The 10,006-nt window shown below is 32.4% G+C and overlaps 1 long non-coding RNA gene across 1 annotated transcript; it reads right to left on the bottom strand.

The window, feature by feature from the left end:
• Window positions 1–1,872: 1,872 nt before the first annotated feature.
• LOC145303688 (uncharacterized) lies at window positions 1,873–4,899 on the bottom strand. The gene is made up of 2 exons (XR_013873786.1): window positions 4,369–4,899; window positions 1,873–4,109 (listed from the first exon to the last, which is right to left on the bottom strand). It is a non-coding gene; the product is annotated as an uncharacterized LOC145303688 (long non-coding RNA).
• Window positions 4,900–10,006: the final 5,107 nt, after the last annotated feature.

The raw sequence follows: 10,006 nt of genomic DNA, 5'->3' as shown, positions 1-10,006 counted from the left end.
AAAAACATGGAATTAAAGTAACTAGTCACTGTAAGGATTTCTACAGAATTTTTATAAATCATTGAGAATAGTATGTTCACAAAAGCACAGTGATTTTATTTCTTTACAATTGATATATGTTACTTGGATTTTGCATTACATTTTCATGTACTCAAATAAAGTGATGCTCGCAGCTGGATAAAATATTAATAATGCCCCCCATTATTCCATCCCCTTCTATTGGCTGAACGAACTGGCCAATAAATGAAGTGGTCCACATGAGCAACGAAAATTATCCCTTGTTGATATATCCACGTATTCTATATCCACTATTTTTTGCACGTTAAAAGTGTGTTCGTGCGCGCCCGTGGAAATATTACACAAAAAGTCAATGATTTATCAAGATATTTATTTTTTTGAGCGGGAGGGGTTAATGGCATACGATATTATTACCAACTGCTTTCCTAAATATAGGCACTGCAAGATGAAATTTGTATCTTAGTAGTTAGAAAGTGTTACATAGGGTTTAAATTTTTTAATATTGCTGTTTTGAATAGACACAACTTTTACTTTCTAAGAGTTTATTTGCCTACAATTTCTAATTTGAGAAATTTGAAGACTAGTAATAAAATGCCGGTTCACCCGGTCGTACGCGGCCATGCGTCATGTTGGAGGAATTTTTAGATCTCAGATTTCGCGGTTTGATAAAAATTTATCTTTATACTATAGCGAATTAAATAATCTTGCAAGCATCGCTTTTCTTTTTTCTTATAGAGAAAAAAAGTAAATAAAATCGCGAAAAATGATATCTAAAATTTGCGCCGCCCTTCCAACATGGCGCATTACCGCAGGAAATAGCATTATTTGGTCAACTATCAAGAAAATGCCGTTTCGTACGCGGTCATAGCGATATTTGAATAGTGACACAAATTTCATATAAAAGTACTGGGTTTGAGAATAAGTTTCAAAATTATTCTGTAAAAATAGTAATTAAATGACGAAAAATTAATTTCTGCCCTCTTCCTCCACGAATTGGCAAGATATAAATTTCTCGTATTCATTAGAATCCGGTGGATAGGAACCGGTTCTCATCCATACGAAAAAACTATGTCTAATCGTATTATATCTAGCTTTCTACGAATATAGAAATGTACAATCATAATATTAAAACCAGTTTTTTTAGCCGATGCCTTCGGCACCTCGGGGCTAAAAAAAACTAGTTTTAATCTCATAATTGTACTTTCTATATCAGCGGAAAGCCGTTTATAATACGATGAAAGAAATAACTATTACAGTTTTTCCATGAGATATATCATTGACAGAATATTTAGGATACTAAACCCATTCAAGCATACGAAAATATGATTAATACCTATTATAGAAAGAACGTATTTTAGACCTAGCGGGTCACCACAAACACAACTTAAGATAAGACTCTAGGGGGCTAGGTGTCGCTTCGGGTAGTAGACCTGTTCTCCACGCACCTTGAAACATACTCCGCTTATGATTGCAGTGTAAAGCGTCCATTCACCCATCAGACAACCAACTCTCTAAGATGCACGAACTTTGTCTGAGAAGTCCCAACTGTGCATGGTAACGAGTTGCGCCTATTTTTGGCTAAGGCATTCCCCACACTCTAACTATTTACGTTGCGCATCTGACATAGTAGCAGTAAGAACTATTTTTAACGTCTTTAGTTATGACGCGGTGGCGGACCGAGATTCGAACCTATCACCTTCCCGACGACGAGCGGATGCGCTACGTGTTGAGCCACGGTCGCGGGTTACAAACCCAACTTAGATCAATTTTCTTAAAAAGAATATAAATATAGCCATAAAACTATTTAAAAGGTCGTCATGCAATAATTTTCAATTAGAATTGAAGAACAAATAATTCAATATCAGTAAATTTTATTATAAAATGTGTTATAGATTTATAAATTGGACATATTAAACTAATTAAGGGAGAGGTAGGTTGTGCTAAAATTCAGTAAAGGTTGTGAGAACGATAATAATTTATGTTAACTTTTTTTTAAAATTAGTCTGTAGTTCTTTTCAATAAGAAATACACATATTTAGTAAATATTATCGTTCTACTACTGTTTTTAAGCATTCAAACTCACAACCTTTCTCTCCCTTCATCAAAAAAAATATGAATATTGGTCTATTTGGTTTTGGCTTTTAATATTTATTCATTTTGGTTTCTATTGGTTAAGAGAGATGAAACTTGATTTTTTGTTTATAAAATAAAACTTAATACCTATCAACAGTTAAAAAGATTTTTTTTGTTAAAAATAAAACAAATATTTTCAATTGAATTTAATCATTTTTTTGTCATAAATTAAAAAATAAAGGTTTATGAAATTAGCTCTGAGAAAAAATTGGTTGTTTGTTTAACTTTTTTACTTAAAAGGGATAAGTCTACATATTGAATTAAATTTGAAATTAGTGATCCTTATATAAAAGTAACTGGATGTCTGTTTGTAGCATATGTAGCTCTATAATGAATATCCTTTAATTAAGTTTCCTATAGGGCTAGGGAAAGTTTTATATCTTCAATTTTGTAGCTATTGAGTTATACTATAATGTTTTTCAATCACTTTTTTATTTTAATTTCCATTAAAACTAAACCCTTATATGAAAGACTAGTGGTTACGCCCCTAGCCCCCATAGGCGCTTAAATCTTGAAGTTTAAATAGCCTAAAACCATCACAGGACCTGTGTGAAGCTTTCCTAAACTGGAGAACTCAATCGGTTCAGTAGTTATCAAAATTTAAATCTTCAGACAAAAAAAACATTATTAATTTATATAACGAGAACCATACCTATCGTTTAGGATTACTACTCTTAAGTTAAATGCAATACATGGAATTATCCCTTTAAATCTGTATGTAATCTAACTATTTTGTGTAACTATTACATCACAATGTTTGTTTATTGCACAATTCTTAAAAAAATTTTAAGTTTATAAAAATGATGAAATTCCAATATTACAAAATGTAAAAAATAAATGACGAATGAAAAAAAACAAAGTGTTAAAAAAAGATCTACTACAGGGAATGGACAATTAACGACAAATTTATTTACATCCCCAATGATAATAAACAAAAAAGCTATGGTTAAAAAGATTGAACGGGCACTGCTGGTTTGGAACCAACCAATCAAAATACAAAAAAAAACCCAAAGGTTTTGCTCCAATGAATAAAAAAAAGAAGTTGTAAAACTCTGGATACTAAAATTATTCACAGTCCATTGTCTCCTCTCTTAATGATAAAATCTTTGCTATAAAAATAGTTTAATAATCTCTTTCTGTGTCCTGCATTAAGGGAGGGGACATTGGGCTGTTTATTATACTAGTCCCCAAAGTTTTTTTTTATAATGTTTTCCTTTCATTAACTTAATGAGACCTTTATTAGATTTTGATTGGTTTTTCAAAACTCTTCACCAGAGAAGGGATAATTTTGTGTATCATCATTGGGTATGTATATATAAATTTATCGTCCAATGTCTTAACCCTTTAGATTCCTGGTGTCCTGCAAGGTAATGCTGCGTTGTTGTGATAACTTTATGTTGTCAAATGAAGGTACATAATTTTGTTATGCAATTGGTCAAATGGTGCGGTTTCCATCAAAGTGCCTAGTCGAGCATAGAAAACCCACCTTCAACATAATTTTGTGATAACTTGAAAATTAGGTTGGAGACCACGAAGAGGTTTAGGAGAGGAAAAAAACTCTTTATTTTCAATTTATTTTAAAAGGAAGAGGGGGGTGGGGTGTCAGTGCTCAATAGGCATTTTTAGGGAAAGCACAAGAAATAGAATACAATAGTGGAATGTTATAAAAGAAAAACAAGAACGATAATATCATAAGTAGCAATAAAAACTTAAGTTGAATATTTTTTGCAAAAAAAACCTATATTTTAGAATAGCTGCACTACTTATATCGTTGCCTATACACAATAAAAATCACAATCGAAAAAAATCACATGATTTTAGCGGTATACAAATTAAAAGTAATTTTGCAACTATGTCTCCTTCCTCCCTGTCAAAAAAAGCAGTGCATAATTTTGTACACTCTTATATTGCAATCATTATAAATCACAATTGCGTCATTTGTCAGTTGCGTAGCCACTCTAAAAGTTAAGAAGTTGGTTTGTTAGGGATGTTAGGGATCTTATGGATAAGACAATGGATGATAAATTATTGGTTGAGAAGTTGGAACAATTTTTACCAGCCCTTTCCCTCTCCCCTTTAATGAAAAACTATTAAAGCTTGAAATGAAGAAAATAATTACCAAACAAGGATTAAACACAGGGAGGGCAATGTAATTGTACATAAATTAATTGTCCATTGTCTTATCCCTTAAGATCCTTAAGTATACATTTATCATACATAAAAATCAACATTTAATACATTTACATATAATAAATCACATAAAGTTGTTATTTCATTATCATAGGTAAAAACATACATATTGTTTGAGTTAATAATATCTGCATATTTCTATTTGGACGGATTATTTTCTTTAGATTGTACTGGTTCTTTTTTTGTGTGGTAGAAACATAAACATTTAGCTTGTCTTATAGAAAATCATGTAAATAACGCTAAAATTATAGAGGAAATTTAAGTGATATGACTTTAAAGAAAAACTATCTTACCTCTAAATGTTGTGAATTCAAGAAAAATCTTAATGTTTCCATTTACAAAGTTTTTTTTTTAACTTTTAGTTACCAAAAAAATCTCTGAATAAATTTTTAAAATCTTTTGATTTTTAATTTAAAACCTCAGTCTTAGCTTTTGTGATAGCATGTAACTTAAAATTTACAGTAATAGATTTTTAAAATACGTTATAAAAAATTAAAAATCGATATGTTTTTAAGTAAAACAAATTAAATCAATTTTAATTTTCAATGAAAGGGGGGGGGGGGGTAGATATACCACACTTTTCTGGGATCTTGCCAGATCAAGTATCAACTGTGGGGAATACCAAAGGATGACTCCATGCAAAATTTGAGCCGGATCCGGCCAAAACCGGCCGGGATTTTTATAAAAAACCGTTTTTTCCCGGTTTTTAGGGGGTATCTGTAAATCAAGCCCCCTCCTGGGTAGGCCCCAATGATGATTTTTGCTTTAAGGTCTGATCTGAATTCCTCAAAAATGGATATGACCCCTAGAGTTGAAAAAATGGTTAAAATCCGGTCTTTTGACCGGTTTCCGGCCATTTCCGGCCCCCCCAAAAAAATTTTAAAATAAAAATTTCATCTAAAATTAAAAAAAATGCTTTAAATTAGGGTCAAGCGGGGCATTAACCGGTAAGGGGCATTACCGGTAATTTTTTTCCCACCTTCAGAAAATGACATTTTTCTCCATGTTCTAATCGACTGACAGAAAAAAAACATAAAAGCAAATTTGTTCCTTATTAAATTGCCTACAAAAAAGTATAAAATGAAATTTTTGTGAGATGAATTTTAAGGGTACTTTTTGGGTCTCAAAGTCGGACGAAAATTTTTTTTCTTCAAAATTTTTTTCACCTAGGTGTATAAAGATCGACCTACACAAAAATTGGTAAGACCTAGAACTGATCCGTAAAAACCTTTTGAACTAAGAATTGCCCGCTCTTTCCAAATCCGTTGAGAGCTTAAATGTAGAGTTAATATTTTTTTCAAAAATGACCAAAGTTCGCGCGGGGTATTTTTCGGTAACGTCGAAAAAAAAATTCAAATTCGATTTTTAAGATCAATTTTCAGGTTTTCTTTGGTAAAATCTAAAATTCAATATGGGCTTTTTAAGAATTAGGCCAAAAAGTGAATAGAACAGGTTTTTTTTATATAAAAAAATTTAAACTTTATTTTTTAAGAAAATTTTTGTGAAAAAAAAAATCGAAATTTCTCGTCTTTAAAAAAAATGATTTTTGACATAGAAGGAATAGTCCGATTTTTATGAAAATTTTTGTGGATAATCCCTATAACCTATACTAATTATGATTATTTATGTTTGACTGGCCGTTTGGCCGTTTTTCATCGATTTTTTTTAGGTTGAAAAGACGTTACCCACAATGCCCCACCGTGGGGCATTTATCGGTAATTTCTTTGAGTCCAATTATGACAAACTTCTAAAAGTCCTAGGATAACGTCCTATTAGGACCTGATAGTCCTTTCCGTAAGCTTTCTAATGGTCTTGGTCCCATTTAAAAATATTAATATTTACCCTATTTTTTTTTCAAAAATCCCAAAAAATTACCGGTAATGCCCCGCCTCACCCTACATTTTTCATTAATAATTTTTCAATAACCAAAAACCTTAGGTAATGAAGATAATTTTAGCAACTTAAAATGTGAAAAAAGGTTGAAAATTGACAATCTTGTGTCAATTTGAAAAATGTTGGTAAAACTTAAAAATTTGACGGATTTATACATACATTAGAATTTAGGTTGACTATGGTCTTTAAGACACGCCATATCCAATAAAATTGCAATGAGAAGGTCTAAATGTTTTTCTGAACCAAAATTCTACATACCATGGCGGTTCCAGGGATATATCATTAAGGCCGTACAGCTGGCCAGAAAGCTTTTAACAGGTGGCCGACTTAAAGCCGGATTTGATAGTTATCAACCGTAAAAAGTAGCGATTTTCAGTTTTTTGGCCAAAACTAATGCAGGGAGTTGTTTTTTTGGGATTGACACACAAAAGCAAGTTTGTACAACTTTTTTGGGCAGACTTTTTTTTACATACGCATTATCTGCCACGGGTGAACCGTTTGGCCGATATGCGCCGCCAAAGGCACAATTTTTGACGATTTTTCAAAAAATCTTATTTTTTTGCCCCTTTAGGGGATGACGGAGCCGATTTAGCGACTTAGGACACTTCTTCATTAATGTTCAACTTTTTGAGGCGAACATTTCTTTACTTATGTATCATTCACCTCTGGCGGACCGTTTGGCCGTTATTCGTCGCCGAAATCGCACTTTTCGGCGATTTTGCCGTTCACGAGGTTTTAACGACCATTTTTGAGGGGAAGGAGTCATCCAATCAAGATAGCTCTGAAATACTTTTCATTTGCAAATTAAATTGGCTACATTTTATGTGAAGTAAATTTTTTTGTGCGTCCAATCGTTTTTGTTCCAGTTGAAATTTAAAAAAAAGGAAAACAATTACTAATTACACCAACCCAATGAAATGTATTTCCCCCCCACAAGAAACAAGTTTGGGTAAAATAATTTTTTAAGACGCAGGCTCCAAATTATCTTTTTATTGATTATAACACTATAATTATGAATTATATTATCTTACCATATTTATGCATAATAATTATGATTATCTTATTATTATTACTCAGTTATAGTATTATAAGTATTAATTATCATATAATATATTAAAGTAACTTTATTTATAATATAACCTATTACAAATCAATCAAATCTATCAATCATTATCATTATCTTTTTATTACTTATTATTTATGATTTTATCATTATTAATCATTTAAAATATCCTATTACTAATTGATCAATACTTATTCATATTGTTATAATTTTTTTTTATAATGTAGTAACTATCACCATTTCTAAATTACTTTATTTGATTATCAATTGAACTACCTAACCTAATACATATATTATAGTAATTTCTATTACTTTTTAGTTTATAAATAATTGGTAGAGATGAATAATAAGTATTCAGATTTACAAAGTAATAATCATTATAGATTAATCAGATAATTAAAAGAAAAATTAAAAATTACCAAGTAGTAAATATCAGTGATTGAAATGTGCAATAAATTATCAAAATTATGATGTACTAACAATTAGTGTTTAATTAGTTTTAAAATTACAAGAAAAAAATAATTATAATTAAAAAGTAATAATTTTTCAACTGGAACAAAAACGGTTGGACGCACAAAAAAAATTTACTTCACCTGAAATGTAGCTAATTTAATTTGCAAATGAAAAGTATTTCAGAGTTATATTGATTGGATGACTCCTTCCCCTCAAAAATGGTCGTTAAAACCTCGTGAACGGCAAAATCGCCAAAAATCGCGATTTTGGCGGCACATAACGGCCAAACGGTTCACCTGTGGCGGATAATGCGTAAGTAAAGAAATGTCCGCCCCAAAAAGTTGTACAAACTTGCTTTTGTGTGTCAATCCCAAAAAACAACTCCCTGCATGAGTTTTGGCCAAAAAACCGAAAATCGCTACTTTTTACGGTTGATAACTATCAAATCCGGCTTTTAGTCGGCCACCTGTTAAAAGCTTTCTGGCCAGCCATACGGCCTTAATGATATATCCCTGGAACCGCCAGGGTATGTAGAATTTGGTTTAGAAAAACATTTAGACCTTCTCATTGCAATTTTATTGGACATGGCGTGTCTTAAAGACCATAGTCAACCTAAATTCTAATGTATGTATAAATCCGTCAAATTTTTAAGATTTACCAACATTTTTCAAATTGACACAAGATTGTCAATTTTCAACCTTTTTTCACATTTTAAGTTGCTAAAATTATCTTCATTACCTAAGGTTTTTGGTTATTGAAAAATTATTAATGAAAAATGTAATTTAAAGCATTTTCTTTAAATTTTAGATGAAATTTCGATTTATAAAATTTTTTTTTTGGGCCGGAAATGGCCGGAAACCGGTCAAAAGACCGGATTTTAACCATTTTTTTTAACTCTAGGGGTCATATCCAGTGTTGAGGAATTCAGATCAGACCTTAAAGCAAAAATCATCATTGGGGCGTACCCAGGAGGGGGCTTGATTTAGAGATACCCCCTAAAAACCGGAAAAAAACGGTTTTTTATAAAAATCCCGGCCGGTTTTGGCCGGATCCGGCTCAAATTTTGCATGGAGTCATCCTTTGGTATTCCCCACAGTTGATACTTGATCTGGCAAGATCCCAGAAAAGTGTGGTATATCTAGGGGGGGGGGGAATGTGGTGACTCGTGCCACGACATACCAGCAATTTTATTTTGGGTGCTACTCCCTTAGTTTTAGAGATAATTGGGTGAAATCTTTTGGGCTGGGTCACTAATTACCCCAACTAGTGGTATCTTTCAAAAAAAACGGCGGCGGGTCCGCCGATCCCGCCGTTCGCCGCCATTTTCCGCCGCCGCCAAAAAAAATTTTTTTATTGCATTTCTCGCCGAATTAGGCAATTTGGAATTATTTGAGACCATGTTATTTTTTTCAAAAATTTTTCCCCTTATAACCAACCCTGCGGGGGGGACTTAGTCATTTTTTTCAAATTCTCGTTTATCAAGGTATATCTTAAATTCAGTGCCTCTCCTAAGCTTTTAAAGATATTGAGACAAAACCTTTTGAGGTAGATCAGTAAAAAATATTTGAATAAAAATGGCGGCGGTACCGCCGCTCCCGCCGCCCACCGCCATTTTCCGCCGCCGCCGCCAAAAATTGTTTTATTGCATTTCTCGCCGAATTAGGCAATTTGGAATCATTTGAGACCATGTTATTTTTTTAAAAATTTTTCCCCTTATAACCAACCCTGCGGGGGGGACTTAGTCATTTTTTTCAAATTCTCGTTTATCAAGGTATATCTTAAATTCAGTGCTTCTCCTGTGCTTTTAAAGATATTGAAACAAAATCTGTTGAGGTAGATCAGCAAAAAAATATTTGAATAAAAAATGGCGGCGGTACCAACGCTCCCGCCATCCACCGCCATTTCCCGCCGCCCACAGGACGGCTTGTAAGGGGAAAAATTTTTGAAAAAAATAATATGGTCTCAAATGATTCCAAATTGCCTAATTCGGCGATTTTTTATTCAAATATTTTTTACTGACCTACCTCAAAAGATTTTGTTTCAATATCTTTAAAAGCTTAGTAGAGGCACTGAATTTAAGATATACCTTGATAAACGAGAATTTGAAAAAAATGACTAAGTCCCCCCCGCAGGGTTGGTTATAAGGGGAAAAATTTTTGAAAAAAATAACATGGTCTCAAATAATTCCAAATTGCCTAATTCGGCGAGAAATGCAATAAAAAAAAATGATTAAGTCCCCCCGCAGGGTTGGTTATA

This window comes from Acartia tonsa, chromosome 13 (genome assembly GCF_053477335.1).
Source record: "Acartia tonsa isolate MP-2025a chromosome 13, ASM5347733v1, whole genome shotgun sequence".
Taxonomy (NCBI): Eukaryota; Metazoa; Arthropoda; class Copepoda; order Calanoida; family Acartiidae; genus Acartia; species Acartia tonsa.
The sequence above is the reverse complement of the archived record's forward strand: the minus strand, read 5'-3'. Positions and strand labels throughout refer to the sequence as shown.